Source organism: Phyllostomus hastatus, unplaced genomic scaffold, assembly GCF_019186645.2.
Source record: "Phyllostomus hastatus isolate PE091 unplaced genomic scaffold, TTU_PhHast_1.1 phas_contig_148, whole genome shotgun sequence".
Classification (NCBI taxonomy): Eukaryota; Metazoa; Chordata; class Mammalia; order Chiroptera; family Phyllostomidae; genus Phyllostomus; species Phyllostomus hastatus.
The window spans coordinates 19,376,636-19,393,874 of NW_025333607.1; the positions used below are offsets into that span (position 1 = coordinate 19,376,636).

General features: G+C 43.5%; 1 protein-coding gene across 1 annotated transcript in view; it reads right to left on the minus strand.

Annotated features, from left to right (window-relative positions):
• The window catches only part of BRINP3 (BMP/retinoic acid inducible neural specific 3), a 439,538-nt gene extending 429,295 nt beyond the window's left edge, over positions 1-10,243 (minus strand). The window contains exon 1 of the mRNA XM_045859062.1: positions 10,183-10,243. The gene's annotated coding sequence lies outside the window, so the exon portion shown is untranslated. The remainder of the gene's footprint in view (positions 1-10,182) is intronic.
• Between the last annotated feature and the right edge of the window lie 6,996 nt (positions 10,244-17,239).

Here is a 17,239-nt window from a genome sequence, read left to right on the forward strand (position 1 = left end):
GATGCCACTTCACACCCATTAGAAAGTTCATTATCAAAGTAAATAAAGTGTTGGCAAAACTGTGGAGAAACTGGAACTGCGGTGCATTGTTGGTGGGAATGCGAAATGGTGCAGCTGCTATGGAAAATAAGAAGGCAGATCCGCAAAGTAGCAAATAGGGTTATCACACAACACAGCAACTCCACTTCGAGTTAGTCAGTGCATAAGCAAAAGGGTCGAAAGCAAGGACTAGATTGTACAGTTTTACACCATTGTTCATAGCATTACTCTCTGTAGCCAAAGGATGGAAGCAACCTGAGTGCCTATGGACAGACAAACAGATAAAGAAAAGGTGATATATACATGCAACGGGAATTTCACTCGGCCTCAGATACAAGGAATCTCTGATACCTACCGCATCGTGGGCGAGCCCTGACTGCCTGATGCTACGTGAAACCGTCTAGACGCAGAAGGGCCAGCACTGACGTGCTGTGTGAGTCCACTGGCGTGCGTCACCTAGGAGGCACGTGGAGACGGCAACAGAGTGGTGCTCCCCAGCGCTAAGGAGGGGTGGGACAGAGCGTCATTGTGGATGTGCTCCCAGTTTCAGGTCGGGGATGATGAAAATGTCCTGGAAGTCAATGGAGGTGACAGTTGCACAACAAGTGCATGTGCCACTGAATGGCACACTTAGTCAAAATGACAAATGCTATGATATATTCACACACACACACACACACACACACACACACATATAGTCATCCAAAATAAAAAAGTAAAGGAAAATTAAAAACAACTCAGAAAGAAAGTATTTTCAAACCTGTGCTCTAATGTCTTCAAAACCTGGCAAGGAAAATCTTCACCAAAGAAGAGATCTATCACTAATTGGAAAAATCAAGATCGAGATGCCATTGTTCCTAAACTGATCTATAGATTTAAAAGGATTCTAATAAAAACACCAGCAGGTGGTTTTACATTGTTTTGTAGAAATTGAGAAACTAAATCTACAATTTAACAGAAATGTGAAGGACCCAGCACAGTCAAAACAAAATATTGAAAAATAAAAACAACGTTCAAGAATATATGTTACCTGATTTTATAACTCAGTGTAAAAGCACAGTAAGTAATATAATATGACTTGGGCCTAAAGTTAGACTTATCGACAGAACAGAATAGAAAGTCCAAAATTTTGCCTACACAGTCAACTGCTTTTGAAAAGATGCACCAAAGCAATTCAAGATGGAAATGATAGTCTTTTCACTGATGCCAAGAGAACAAAACATCTGAATGGAAAAAAAGAATGCTGACCCCATTCTCACATTAAAGATACTCCTCAACTCCTGATGGGGTTGCGTCTAGAAACCCATTCTAAGTTGAAAATATCCTAAGTCAAAAATGCATTTAATACTCCTAACCAGCCAAAAATCATAGCTTAGCCTCAGCTGCCTTAGACAAACTCAGAACGCTGGCATTCGCCTACAGCCGGGCAATTACCTGGCTTCATCTCAAGAGTCAGCGCCTTCCAATTCTTCCCACCAGAAGCAAGACACTCACGAGTATGCTGCAGGCACGATGGGATGGGAACACCCAAAACACCTTATCCAGAAAAGAAAACAGAAACAGAAACCCCACTGGCAACACAGTGCGCTGTAGGGTACTGGCGGTTTACCCTCCTGATGGCGGGCTGGCAGGGCCCTGCAGCTGCCACCGCTGTCCGGCAGCAGGAAGAGATCAAAGCCCAAAACTGAAATACGGTTTCCGCTGAGTGCCTGTCCCTTTCACACCACTGTAAAGTCGGAAAATCACAACGCGCACCATTTTGTGGTGGACCGTCATAAATCAATGACCACCTGTATGATGATATTACTTTGAAATACACTGCAGAGGAAAGTGTAAAAGTTCGAGCTAAAAACTTCTAGAAGTAAACCTTTAGAGAAGGAAAAAAATGTGTAGAGAGGACTCAGCACTAAGTATGAAATAAAAATAATGATAAACTAGACTTCTCCGACGCTGATACCACTAATCAAAAGAAGCTCTCAAGAAAAAAAATAAGGCAAACTACAGACTGCGAGAAAATACTGACAACATACAAATGAACTGCATTCATAATCGTATAAAGAGCTCTTACAGAGGAACCGTCAAACCTGCCAATATTGAACGGGCAAGAGATTTCAGAAGACATCATAAGAGATGACACATGAATGGCAAACAAGCACACGGAAAATTGCTGCATGTGATTTGTCCATTGAAACCACAGCGGGGTACGATTCCCCAGGCACAGCCGTAGCTGGGATTCGAGCCCCTGGCATTACTGAGAGTTAGCGCAGATCTGGAGTCTCGCACACAGCACAGGTCAGAATGGTGGCGCCTCTTTGCAAACGTGGTGAAAGTTCCTTATTCCGGTAAGCATGCCCTTGTCACAGAACCTAGCAATTCCACACTTACATGCTGACTGAGCTATAATGAAAACATATGTTCATATAAGGATTCCTACATGACTGTTTGGAGAATAGCTATTTTTTTTAAAAAAAATCATATCCAAAAGCAAAGCAACAAAAAGGAAGATCAGCAGGCGAATGAATAAATAAACAGTGGCACACTGACATGATGAAATACAACTCAGCAATGGAAATAACTACTGATTCTTTCATCCACATAGATCAACCTCACAGACACGTTATCGGCATAAATAACCTAAAAAAGAGCTCTGGGAAATAGTTTTTCATGGATGTCTGTGGAGCGAAGAGTCTGGAAAGAGAGGAATACTGTCTTCCTTCTGGACAAAAAGTAGAATTGTTTTCTGACCAAATGAATAAGGAAGCGTTTCCCTCTGGGAAAAAAACAAAGTTTGGGCAGAGTAAGAACGAGGTAATGCTAGAGGAGTCCAAGTTCATGCTACCAGGGGAGCGGGCAGGGCAGCGGAGGGAAATGTTCTCGACACCGGTCAGTCTCTGGTTCAAGGTGGGGGCCAGGAGACTGCAGTGTCCTCCGCCGCTCGCATTGACCTGCCCAGTCAGACACCTGGCCCCTGGCCACGTGGCCAACGAGGATTTCGTGAAGTGGTCCTGCCCTGCTCCCGTGGGCGGAGGGTGGCGTCTGGGCCCCCTCCCGCGGTGGAAGGCTCTCTCTGCGCCTCCACCCCGCCCCCAGATGGAGCGTCTCTTCACCCGCGCCGAGGCCACAGGTTTCGCTGCCATTCACTGGGTGCCTCCAGGCTGCCGTTTCGGGGAGGCGAGGGGAGACAGTGCTGGGCAGGGCCCTGTACCACGAGGACACTTTCTCAGGACATGCCCCCTGCCGGTCTTTCCCCTCAGGACTCCTTCAGGTCCTATGCGTGGCCTTGGCCTCCCCTTGTGCCCGAATGCCAAGGTCAATGCTCTCACACTCACTCACAGTTGGCCTTGAGCAGTCAATCAACAATCTTAGCGAAGTCTTTTTGATCGGCTCTGTGACAACTGGGTTCCACCCCGGCGAACGGGTGCCTGGATCCCATCTCTCTGGGAAACGGTCAGTGCGAAAGGACTCAGCCCTGAGTGTCAAGTAAAAGTGACCATAAACTGACGGCCCGAGAAAAGCTGCGACTGGGCAGGTCACCTGTTTTTGGAAGGGTGGAAGCGACGCTCCCTCCCGCTTTCAACATCCTAGGAGGAAGCCAGGAGTCTGAGTTATGCCTTTAGAAGGATCTAGAAAACAGCACTAGGCCTGGGTGCACAACTTTTTTTGCACGGAAACAGGGGTGGGTGGCAGCACTATTTCTGATTCCGTGGTGAGATTTTGTTCTAACTTCATTTAATTTTAGATTAAACAAGGTAAGTGCAGGTATTACAGGCTTAACTAAATCATTTGATGTCTTCGTAAGCAGGTGGTTTCCAACTCACTGTTCTCCAAAAAGTTAAAAGGAATTGCATAAGTTGACGGCAGATGGATAACTGCATTTAATTATAAAACATGAAATTACGTAACATGTGATTTTGACATATAATGAGACAAATTGTAATACCGAGTGGCATTGCTAGAAAAACACTTATTCCATCCCAACCTCCTTGTTTATATGAAAAATGTTTTTCAATATAAAAGAAGAATAAATGCTGAAAACGCTCTTCAGATGTAATATTCATCTATGAATTTATGAAGTAATTGGAAATATAAGCTTCATCCATGTTATTAAGAAATAAATTTCCAGTAAATTGAGTTGATCATTTGTGTACTACAAACACTTGTAATGAGGTCTCAATCTAGGGGGAAAAAATCTCATTTAGAGCCCAAAGAAAAATTTTAAAAATAATAAATGTACGTATATATTGGTTGTTCTGAGAAGCATAATAGGATAATCTGTATTACGTGTTTTCAAGAATGCAATATATTACATGAGGATAAAATACTAGGGTCTGGAAAGACATAGGAATATAAGTTGAAGAAAAAATTTCCAAGTTTTCTAATAATATTTAAAATACTGTTGTTTTTAATTGACACTTATAGGTGCCAAAGTGAATGGTATGTATGTTCTATTGATCCATTGGAAAGCATATCATTACAGCTTTATTTTAAAATGTGAAATACTTAGAAAATATTGGGAAATATACCCTTTTCAAATAGTTAAGCTTACGTTAACAAATGCAGGTTCCAAATTAAAATTGTGATGAAGACACACAGATTACAAAATCATGTTAGGAATGTAGGGCGGAGGATTTGGAAGAGCCAGAAGGTAAGGCGCTTGCCCTCCAGTTACGTGGACGTACTGTCCAGGCGCCTAAGCCGATTCACAACAAGCAACACCTGATGCTTCACATCTCAAACAGAGGTTTCAAAAGACGTAAGCACATTACTTCCACCGCCTGGCTTGTGACTTACTAATCATTCCTTAAAGAGTATCTCATAGCACAGAACTATCTCCGTCCCCCTTAAATGCTCAGGAGGATTACCACTGCAGATTAACATACCTTGTCTCTGTAAACCCAACCCCAGATGTTGTGCCCCACCCACCGTTAGGGTGTATAATGCCTGAGAAAACCCTGTGCTTAAACAGAACAGTCACGCGCAGTCAAAGAGATGCCCATCCTAGGGTGGTGTGAACACTCACTGCTTGCTGGTCCACAGAACCCCAGCCCCGTCTCCCGTCCACCCTCTCCTTACATGGCAGGCAAGCTTACCTACTTGATTGTTTTGCTTTTTCACTCGCTGCTGCCACCATAGCGGAGTGGCTCTCACATCAGAGCATGTGCCTCTGACATGTCCCTTCTGCGTTAGACGCCAGGCCCTGATGACCATGACGCGACACTGGTGCAAACTGTACTCAGCAGGAAAGACATGAAGCTCTATCCAAGTGCACTGTGCAGCTCAGCCATGAAATATTTCTTGGAATACGTTCGTTCACGTGTATTTTTTGATGATTCGCATCTGGAACTTCTGTATGATTGGTCAGACATCCCTGCACTCCTCAGTCACTGTTCTCACTCAATAGTGTCTGCCCAAGTCCAACAGTATGCAGCCCCCCCCCCACACACACACTTGATTTGATCTCTCCTCTAATAATATCAGTGTGTCTTCTACAGCTCGTCATAGTTTTTGGTACATGGCTTAGCAATTTTCTGAAGACTAGTATTCATCTTCTTACAATTTCTACCCTTAGTCTCGACTCTATGCTGTAGACAATATAAGTTTATTTCCTCCTTCATCTGAGGAACTAACACATAAACTTAAGAACACAGCCTTTCTCAACTCAGAGTTAAATTTGCATATTGCTCATTACCTTGCGCACCATTCACCTTGTCAACATTCTCATTATAGTGCTCCTATTCCCAGAAACAGGAATGATGTTTAATTACGGATGAAAATTTACCAGCAGTGGTGCTCTGAATCCCATGATTGCATTTTATGCTTATTAGTGCAGCAATTTTAATATTTTGGGAAAACCTTCCCTCCCCATAAGTAATGCTTACTTATCACTTTAAATGACAGCTTACAAGTCAACGGGGAATGATTCAGAATTGCTCAGTTTATGTCCTGATATCACACTTCTTCCTTGTTTATGTGTTAATGCAAATTGGGGCTTCACGTTCATTTCTGTTAAGGTATCTTAATAGGTTCGAGTTTTAGTCTTGATTTGTTTACTGGCCTTGGACAAATTTATGAATCACTCTAGCCCTTCCTTCTTTCCCCAGTTACATGATGGTGGGAAACTTCTCTCTGCCTCTGTTCATTCATTTGCTTAAACTTCTCGGAAAATTCCACCCCAGTGAGCTCAGGTCACCACCATTTGTGTGGGATGCTTTACCTACAGATGCAGCAGGGGCAGAGGACCACTGCGTGTGTGGGAGGCTGGGAATATGGTGTTCACAAAACATTGAGGAGAAAATACCTCAAAAACAAGTGTCATGTCAGTCCAAAATGTAATGGTAAATTCACATTTCAAAGTTCCTCAAACACAGGAAGTCAATGAATGAATGCCCTTTGTTTCTCAGCCGGGTGAGGATCAGGAAATTAAATCTCTCCTCCGCCATTCCGCATTGATAATGCGACCGTTTGTATGGATGTGATAAGAGAAAGAAATGCTTCCCTTCCTTAAAAAAAGGAGAATAATGAAACATACACTGTAACATATGAGGAAAAAATTGCCTTCCAGGAGAAAAAATAGTGCAGAGATATAATCACAGCTGCCAGTATAAGACCTGCCAGTGCCTTATTTTTCAGCTAGCAGGTAATTCAAAACTTCTACTGCAGGCATGAAAGGAAAGAAACACAAACTCCAAGAATCACCAAATAATTTTAAGTAAAATACACCCACTGAACTGGCTGGTAGTTACGTGGCTCGCAACGATAACAAGGCACATTTTTCCCCCTAATAATCGTTGACAGTAAAACCTTTTAAATATATATTTCCCAAACACCGAAACCATTAAAACCAAATCTTATACAGTGCAATTAGGACAGAAATACTCTTTCCTTGGAGGAGCCAACCAAAAAGAGGGCAACTCAACAAGTTATGGAGAGTAACTAGGAAGTCAAGTAGCTTCGGCAGGAAAAAACAAGACAAGCCTCCACTGCTATCAGGACTAGTCAGTGTTTCACATCTTCTGTAGGTGCCCCCTTGAGCTTCTCCTGCACGGTGGGTCCCCCCTCTTTCTGGAAAACAGATATGCACGTGTAGGTATTCAGTAAGGTCATCTATCTGCGCATGTGTTTCCTCAAGATCGATGTTTTCATCGATACGTATAATTTTCACATTTTCACATGTCGGGGATGAACTAGTCCATGTTCCCTCAGCATTTGCTTAGACCTCAATTTAAATAAAGATATACATGAGAAGCAGCCCCTCCCAATAAATGTTGAACACGTTCTGCTTATTTATGTTTAAAAAACGGTACAGCATGTATAAATATATTATCATTCAGGGAGGGTTAGGAAACATTCCAATTATTCCACCTTTTATAATACTGTGTTATTTAACTGGACTGCCAGAGAATGGTCATGAGTATATATATTAGTTATCCACAAAGCTATTACAATTGAAATTCTTTTACACAAAACTGGAAGAAAAATCTTGAAAGCTGCACTCTGGACAAACTTCCCTCCTAAAAAAAAGAATTCCTTTGTATCTAACGGCTGGTTACTAAAGCACAACACAAATCGAACACCTACTTAGTTTCTGGTGAAGGTAAGCCAAAGGTATGAGTGTCGATTACACTCGGATAGAATGCAGTTATGCAGTAGATTTCAAACGTTGCCAGGGAAGTTACAAAGAATTTTAAGAACACTCGTGATTTTTAAAGATGGGCTCAGTTCTAACCCAAGGTAGAAAGACAAATCAAATAAAGTACTGATATTTGCTCATCTTCACATTTTGTGTCCTAGTACTCCAACTGTCTATCAAAATAAGCCATTCCAGCGTTGAGGGCTAACGCCACGTAAGTGATGCAACACGACAGAGAGTACATGGGACCCCCACGTGCTAGGAAGCGGTGCTACACTTCATGGAAGTCCCGCAGCCTGAGAACCAGGGCCGGGGGTGGTGCAAGTCCCAGTGTGAGGGCAGAAGAGGGCTCCTCCGCCCTTCCGTTCTCCGGACGGGGTGCTGCCTACCCCCTGGGGAAGGACCATCTGCTTCCCCTGGTCCAGTCCATCAGGTCAAGTCTTCCAGAAACAGTCTTCTCACAGGCGTGACTGCTCCGTTTGATCACAGCCTTCATATGCGTGTGGGACGAATGAGACTCAATCAGGTTCTCTTGCCTTCGCGACAAGAAATGAATCTAAACTCTATGCATTATACTGGAAAATCAATATAAAGTTTAACATAATGTAATGGTGGTGCTAAATGCAATCACAAGGATTAAATGAGCAAAAATGTGGAAGAAATTAGAATCATGTCTAGCGCACAGGAGCAGCCGATATATATTAGTCATTAGTTGAATGTTCGTTCCACAGTATGCCGTGAACATATTTTCCTTTCAGAATAGGCAAAGTGAAACTAAAAGCTAAAGCTTCAATATTATTCCTTTCAAGTTCACAAGAAGGGCCCAGGGAGTTTCTCCATATATAGATTGCCAGGTCCCCAGGGGTTGTATGAAATCCGTGCAAGTACACTGTAGGGTGTTCTAATTCAAGTGATTTTTGAGTGAAAAAAAAATGACCAAACAATGTTTGCATATTTGACACACCCAGCCCAACTTTAAGTCACTTTATGCGATTATGTTCATTGAACACATAATTGTTAAGTAATGAGTAAGATGAGCAGCCACCAGATTCTAGGCAGCATCCTGGGTCCTTCATACGTCGCCTCATTCAATCCTCGTGCACCTCTGACTTGGGCGTTTGTAACAAACACCTGCTAGTATCTGATGGGGTCCTCTCACTCTTGTCTCACCTTACAGCATCTTTTTGTTCCAACACAGGCAGTGAGCTACCCACCAGCACACCCCATTTGCAGTGGGAGGCCTCCCAGTCTCCGGAGAGGTATTCAAGGCTGCTAATACTTTATGAGACAGGAGAGATACTAAGAGATGTCCTTCCAAACTCTCCTTTCCAGCAAGATGCAGACTAGGGGTGAGACAGTCCTGAACTTGACCCTCATCCTGTGGCTGCCTCTTCAGCCCAAACACACACAAACAACCTTGTCCCTAAGCTTTTACCCCCGAAAGTACCAGTACTATTGCAATCAGGGTGTTTTAACAGGAAACAATGGAACAACATACGACCATGTACCTAATGAAAACAAGCAACAGGCTAGCATTCAGGAAAAAACAATTTTATCTGTTTTCCAATAGATAAATTCTCTGAATTGAAGAACACTTTCACATTAATTTTATAACCGTACTCCTTATCAGGTTCTCTCCATGCTTATCTGATATATAAATAGAGAATGTACAGATTCTCTAAAGACAGGCAATAATTCCCCTGAATGGAAACTTGGATTTTTGTGATCTTACGTGATTCTTTAGCCAGGAATATGAATGTTAAAGTTGTACACGTAAGAATTCTCCTCTGTAAGAAAAAGCCCCACGGGAAAAAACAGAACGCATTCTGTTTTGTTTCCATTCCTTCTCCAATCATCCACACAACCAGCACATTTCACCTGAGCTCACGCAGGCCAGAACGTGAGAAGGGGATGACGAATACCGAAAAGGCCCTGTCCCTAAGGAACAGGTAGTCCGGCGGACGGAAATCACAATACAAAAGATGTTGTGACATTCTATCATTAGTGCTAGAGCAATGGCGAGGGTTTTCAAATAACTGAGAAAACCCTGAGAAGAATGAGCTGCTCAGTCCTGGGGGGCCAGACCCCCCCAACAAGTTTGCATCTAAGCTGAACCACCACAGGACGAAGCAATGACCTGGTCGTTCTGAGAAACAGGAGATATATAAAAAATGAGAGATTGTCGTGACATATATACGCACTTGTATTTACGGCTGGGAGCCACGCTTCTCACTTTGGGGTGGAAAGTTACCGCCACGTGAGGCAGTTAGGCTAGAACAATCAGAGGGTGAGTGTCAGCGTTGGAGGGTCAGTATGAACCTGTTTTTAGCTCGATACAGACTTCGATGGCTACACGTGAAATATGTACAGATATGTGCACAGACACGGGTTCATTTGCATTCATGTATGTCCTTGCCTGTCAGTTTAGAGCCTGGAAGAAACAGTTCTCCAATAGCAAGCATAGGTGTTGTAACCACTTTTAAAGCATATTGTAAGATAACAAACCAGGGTACCTTGGAGAAGCAGCAGACTCAAGGACCGGAGCAGGAAACATGTAAGGTGAGCCTGGAGCGTCTTGGAGTGACGAGTATTCTAGGAGCCTAGAAATGTAAACAGAAGAAACAAATAAATAACAGTGTTATTCTGCATCAGCTTCAGGTATACAGCGCAGTGGTTAGGATATCGTGTACTTTGCAAAGTGTCCCCCCGATAGCTCCGGGTCCCACCTGGCACCGTGCTGTCACCCCAGTATCATTGACTATTTCCTGTGCTGCACTTTGTACGTCTGGGACTGTTCTGTAACCACAGTTTGCACTTCTCGGCTGCTTCACCCGTGTCCCCCAGCCCCCAGCCCCTGCCCGCCTGGCAAGCAGCAGCCTGTTCTCTGCATCTGTGAGTTCGCTCCTGCTGTGTTTGTTCATTTATTTTGCTTTTAGATTCTGCATGTAAGGGAGATCGCATGGTATGCGACTTTCTCTGTCTGCCTTCACTTAGAATCATAGCACCCAGGTCCGCCCCAAGTGGCCCTTTTGGATCATCGCACTTAAAATAGAACCCCGGTCACCCCGTGCCCTACCAGGCTTTACTTTCCCCTTGTAAGACCGGCACTAATATCCCCATGTCCACTTTCTGTTCATCCCATCCCACTCGCATGACGCTTTAAGAGACCAAGACTTCTTTTTCTTCAATTTCACCAACAGCACTTAGAGGAATGGTGGTGTGTGTGTGTTTCCTTCAGCTTTCCACCCATGCCCATGGGCATCGACACCTCAGAAGTGTCCAGGCCATGTTTCCTACCAAGTGTGGGCATGACTGAGGCCGTCCACAGGACACCAGGCCTTGTGTAGAGGTGGCATATATCAGAGAGAGGCAGACACATTGGTGATTTATAGATGTTTGGGGTCTGCAGGGAGAGATGCACTTCGGGCAGATAATTCCAAAATGAATACATGCAATTGTAATTGGGACAAATGCCGCTCAGGAGACGTAGACTGTCTCACCGGAGAGGATCGAGCAGGCCGTCTGGTCTCCGCAGAGAGGTCAGGAGGGGCATTTCTGAGGAACAGGGTGTTGCGGTGAACGTGCCTGAGCCGCCTGCATGAAGAGCAGAGGGGACCGCCCTTGAAGGTGAAGGAAACGAAGACGCCATCCCGCACGGTGGGGGACCGAGAGGTCGCAACAGCCGGGAGAGGGAGGTTGCAGTCAGCGCCAGACGGCACTCCCACGTCTATGGGGAACTGGTAAGGTGTGTTACGGAGGTTTGTGTTCATGGTAAGAACAATGAGAATGTTTTCAGAAGAGAAATCGGATGCAAATTTTGGAGGGAATAAAATCAGATGATTTTGTTTACAGTGTCACAAGCTGGAGGCAGGGTAAAAGTCCCAACGAGAGGGGTGCTTAGTTTGAACTGGGGAGGGAGGGAAATAGATTAGGCCTTAGGAATATTGTGGAAGGAAAAAACTACAGGGGATTTCAGGATAAATTAATTATTGTGAGAGATAGAGCAGGACACACGGATTATTGCTAGTTCCATGGTTTTCAAAAAATGGACTGGATCCGGCCACTTAGTGGAATAAACAGAATAAGAAATGTACCAGCCAAGGCACCAGAAAGGGGAATGACTGAGGTTCCTCTGACCTATGTGAATTTTAATTAGGACGTCAGGTCAATGGACAGCACCTGCCGGAACAGTAGACGTTAGCAACATAACGTAACAACGCTGAGTGCGGGGCACAACTGCGTTGGTGTGAACGCACAGACTACAGTGTAGAAGATACAGCTTACCCATCTTTGTGAAATGAGGAATTCCAGTAAGACATGGCTGGGCAAGGAAGAATAAACCAGCAAGGAAAAGAGGGAGAAACAACTAAGTGGGCAAGGTGACAACTTAAGAGTAGCATGAAAGTCAAGATGATTCTTTTTCAATAAGAGGAGCATCCTTAGCGGGTTTGAAGTTACTACAAGTTCAATTCAATTTAGCACTAACCATATCTGCGTCATTTTCCCCGTGAAGGACTTCCCCATGAAGGACTTCCCCGTGAAGGACAGTACTGATATTTTCTCTCTCTCTCTCCCTCTCTCTCTCTCTCTCCCTCTCTCTCTCTCTGTCTCTCTGTCTCTCTGTCTCTCTCTCCGTATATGCACATGAAGTTTTGAAAATTAGGAGTATTAGCAGAAAACTACAGGCTTACAGGTCTGTGATGATGATAAAAGTCAGAATCTACAGCTGGAGATGAGGGAACCACGGAACAGTGAACACCAATACCGCCATCAAAAATCATCATCATCATTGGCCTAACCCTAAACCACACATGGCACAGTGTAAACTTCCAGAACTCTATGCCAGTCAACTTGGTAACCTAGATGAAACAAACCAATTGCTGAAAAGACACCATGTGCCAAAACTGGCATAAGAAAAAATGGTGCATATATACACAGACCTACATCACTTAAAGACATTAAATCAATAATTAATACCTTCCAAAACAGAAAGCCCCAGGCCCAGATGGGGTCAGCACTGAATTGCATCAAATATTTGAGAAAGTTTTACCAATTCTCTGCAGTCTCTTTCAGGGAACTGAATCAGAGGGACTGCTTCCCACCTCGCCCCACAGGGCCAGCATTACCCGAATCCCCAACCCAGACAAAAATATTGCAAGAAAAGAAAAACACACAGCAACATCTACCAGGAACACATGTGCAAAAATCTTCAACAAAACATTAGCAGTTGAACCCAATATATATATATATAAAATGGGATTCATCTGAGAAATATTCAATATACCTTTAATAAAATATCCAGCACTCTCACTTCCAGGTATTTACCCAAATGACATGAAAAGTTATGTTTATGCAGAAACTTGTGTATAAAAGTTTACAGAAACTTTTATTTGTAATTGCCCAACTGGAAACAAGGGAAATGTCCTGGGTAATAAATAAACAAATGGAGGCATACCCACATAATAGAGTAATACCTAGCGATTAAAAAAATGAATTATTTATAAATGCCAGAATGTACATGAGTCTCAAATAAATAATGCCAAGTGAAGGCAGACCGAACAGGCTTTGCTTCTTAGGGTCCCACTTATTGGACAGCCCAGAAAAGGCAGCTCTGTGGGGACAGAAGCAGACCTATGAGCAGCTGTTCGGACTTAACTGACTAAAACACGGCATTCGGGACTTTTACGATGGAACACTTCTCTATCATGACTGCAATAGTGTGCACACAGTTGTATAACGTTGTCAAACCCTCAGTAACGTAAACTGGAGAAAGGAAATGTTATGAAATGTATGCTCCTTTAATTTATAAAAATGGAGGGAAGATACCAGGTTTTCTTTCTGGCTGCTGTTCACCTGCGTGTTCCTATATCATCCTGTATTTAAAAAAAACCTTAAATCCTGGACTATTTCATTTACATCATATTTGCATTAATTTAAAAATGAGGAGGAAAACAAAAGCTGTCCTACATGAAGCCACAGAATATAAAACATGAATGCATGTCCTGATTATGCAGAACAAGGCAATTTGACTCGCTTTTTAAACATGACTCTTTCGTGCAGGCTTCCAGTCCGATCAGACTACAGTGGATCGCTGTCAGCCATGAATTCACGCCGCTGCCAGTCCAACTTTTTAACCTCGAAACGAATCCTCGTGCTCTTTGTGGTCATTGTGGGCATGTGCAGAGTGAAACCTATTCAATATTTGAGCCACGTGGCTCCCACCTCCCAGCTGAGGGGGGACAAGGTATCCCTGTGTCCTTGTTCCAGCTCCCCATTGTCAGAGGGTCTTATGTGCCATCTCTTTAGGGCCCTTTGTGGTTTTTGGTTTGTCTGTTTTCTGATGATTCCTGCGTCTACAGTAACCCCTAAATGTAGTGCCCAAGGTCCGCCTGGAGCAGGAGGCTGGGCTGGGCCTTCAGGACACAACCACATGGGTTCGGGAAGTGTCCGCCAGGAGCCAGCTCAGTGTCAATGGATCCACAGCCCCGAGCACCGGAAACACGGGGAGGGAACCTGCTGGTCGGTCTAGGGGGCCGCTCCAGGAGGGCTAAACTGATGTCTGCAGAGTCTGATGAAACCATGGAATAGGGGAAAGTGGCTGTGTTTGTAGATCCTGGTGCTGACAACCGATGAAATAGCCTGGTGGACCGCACGGAGGTGCGGCTGAAGTCCGACACTCACGGTCCTGCCCCCAGGGTCGGGGATGGTAACAAGGCCTCCTTGGCTGGAGCTGGCTGGCGAGCACATTTCAGACGTGATGGGGCCTATTTTCTCCTCCCTGTTTTTAAGTGTCTCGAGTAATTATGCTGTATAACACCCTTTAATATGAGCCAACCTAGCTGAACACAGAATAAATCAAGGCTCTGAATAAATATGGAAGTTGAGAGTAAATTGAAAAATAATACCCCAATGAGAAAACCAAATTGCAGTGTGTTTTATAGCTTGAAGGAAGAATGAGCGTGCCCCACCTCAACGAATTTATCAACTCTAAATGTCTGATTATGTCAGATGCAGTTTGTGAAAATAATCAAACAGGCTCAAATATCATGTTAGTAGGGAAAATAAATCATTAAAATTGTAGCATAAAGTTTAAAGATAAGCAACAACAATAATAAAAAAATTTTAAAGATGGAGAAGGGGTCTTCATCATTTTATTTTAATAAACACGTTACCGCATTACCCTGTAACTACCCATAATGCCCTGGGCCCATCCCTACACTTCACCTGCCACTGAAGCAACAATAATGACCTGACGGTTTTCAGTTGCACAGATGTTCTTAAAAAACGAAATCTGCACACAGCTCTGGTTTTAGGCAATTGGAAAGATCATCAATTATTTCTTCTTCAGCATATTTACAAAAACCTGGAATCTACCTCATTTCTGTTATAAAACAATAGCTCTACATTGATGTCTCTGTCAGATAATTATCCTTGGATTCCAAAAACTTTCTCTGTTGTCATTGCTTTTACCTCTTTCCTGCTTTAATTTTGTATAATGCTTTCATTGTTCCAACACGTATGTAAGGCTACACATTTAATAACTTTAATTACAACCTGCATTTAAAGGTATTGGAAGCTTTGCATTAGCAAACAAAAATGAATTAGCAAAAGGAGCAGAAATATTAGAAAAATGATGCTTTCACACCCATTTGATGGCATATGTGTATGTTTTCTTAGTATCTTTTATTTACTTAGTTTTGTTTTTCTGACCCGTATTCAGTAAAACTCTCCTGCGCTGTCTATACTAAACAAGCTCGCGTTGCAACAGAGCTCTGAGCAGATGCTTACCCTTCGGAAAGGTGTGCGACAGCATAATAATGACAGCTATTCAGGCACCAAGACCAGGACCAGGCCGGGATGGGGGTGATGAACAGAGGGACAGAGGGCGAGGGCAAGACACACAGTGCACCGCTGTCCTCGCCGTGATGCGTTTATGTGTCTGTTTTAGACAGGCTCTCCGCTGCATTATTCTGACACGCGGTATAGTCCTCGTAGGACACTGGGGAACAATGACAGTGCGTGGTACAGTTATTTTCTCCAAGTGTTTCCCATAATTTGTTACTTTACACAATCATATGTACTCATTATGTGCGTGGTCTAACAAATGAGTTTGGAAACCACTCATTTGCATAATCATTTCACACTTTAATTAATTGACATCACTAAGCAATTAATATAGTTCGGTGCCACTGAATTTTTCAAGTAGTTTATCTGAAAAGATTTTTTTTGGAAAATATTTTTTAAGTGTGGTATTAGCTACACTCAGTTTCTGAAATTTTGATTCAATGGAATACATTTAAAATCCCTTTGGGAAAAATTAATACAGAAACCCCACTTCCTCACTATAATCAAAATGGAAGAGTTATCTTAGCAAAGCACCTTCTTTCCAGGTAATCTGTTAGTTTTCTCTCCTTTCTTTGTTTAAAGATTTTCTTTATTTATTTTTAGAGAGAGGGGAAGGGAAGGAGAAAGAGAGGGAAGGAGACATCAATGTGTGGTTGCCTCTCACACGCCCCCCACTGGGGACCTGGCCCGCAACCCAGGCATGTGCCCTGACTGGGAATTGAACCAGACCCTTTGGTTCACAGGCCCATGCTCAATCCACTGAGCCGCACCAGCCAGGGCTCCTCTCCTTTACATGTCTGTGAACTATAGAAGCTCTAGTGCACTAGATGACTGCCTTAGACAATTTGCAACGTGTAACCTTCAGATTCCTTCTGCTGGTTCTTTTACTCTGCTATTGACACCAGGTAATGCTCTGGCTGCTTTTCTAAACACCTGTCACTAACAAAATAATGTGTTTTTGTTATACTCCAAACTAATTTCATGGCTAACACGAACCTCCAGATCTGTTAAGACTCTATAATGCTTAGCTTCTTTCCCAAAGTGTCCACATGAAACTTTTATTCTTTCCAGCAAACGGAAACCATAGGCTGTTTTACCAATCAGCACTTTCCAGTTATAGAATCTTCTTTACTGAAAAAAAAAGTTTATTTTTTAGGTATTTAACTAAGGGAGGTCAATGAGACACTGTCAAAGGCTGGGGACAGAGCCGCTGGCCATGCCCGCTCAGTCCTGGGACAAGGAGGGTCCCCCAGGGAGCCAAGGCCCAGGCTAAGGGAGAGCCTTGCAGGGGACCTGGCTCTCTGCAGCTCTCGTCTGAGAAGTGACTGTCACCTGACTCTCCCCGTCTCAGGCACTAGGCAGAAAGACACATTTCACAATTGCATGCTGTGTTGGGGCTAGGTCTGTCAATACTGGCGCTGGCTTTCCTCTCGTTACATCCAGAGCAGGGACAGGGTGGGCTGAAGGTTATTAGGTGCCCAGTAAGAGCAACTTTAACACGAGAGACGAGGGCAGAAAACATTAGCGCTCGAATCTGGAGACGCTGCATTGAATGATCTTCGTCTACAAGCTCGTGTTAAGCTAGAGCTGTGTCAAAGTGCTGTGATTTGTCAGGGTTCAAAACGTAATTAAAAGGCAGTTAATGTGCTACCACTTTTTTCATTTCTCAAGAGATCCATGAGAGAAATTAAAACCAGAAATAAAATAATTGTTCCGTCTTGTTTG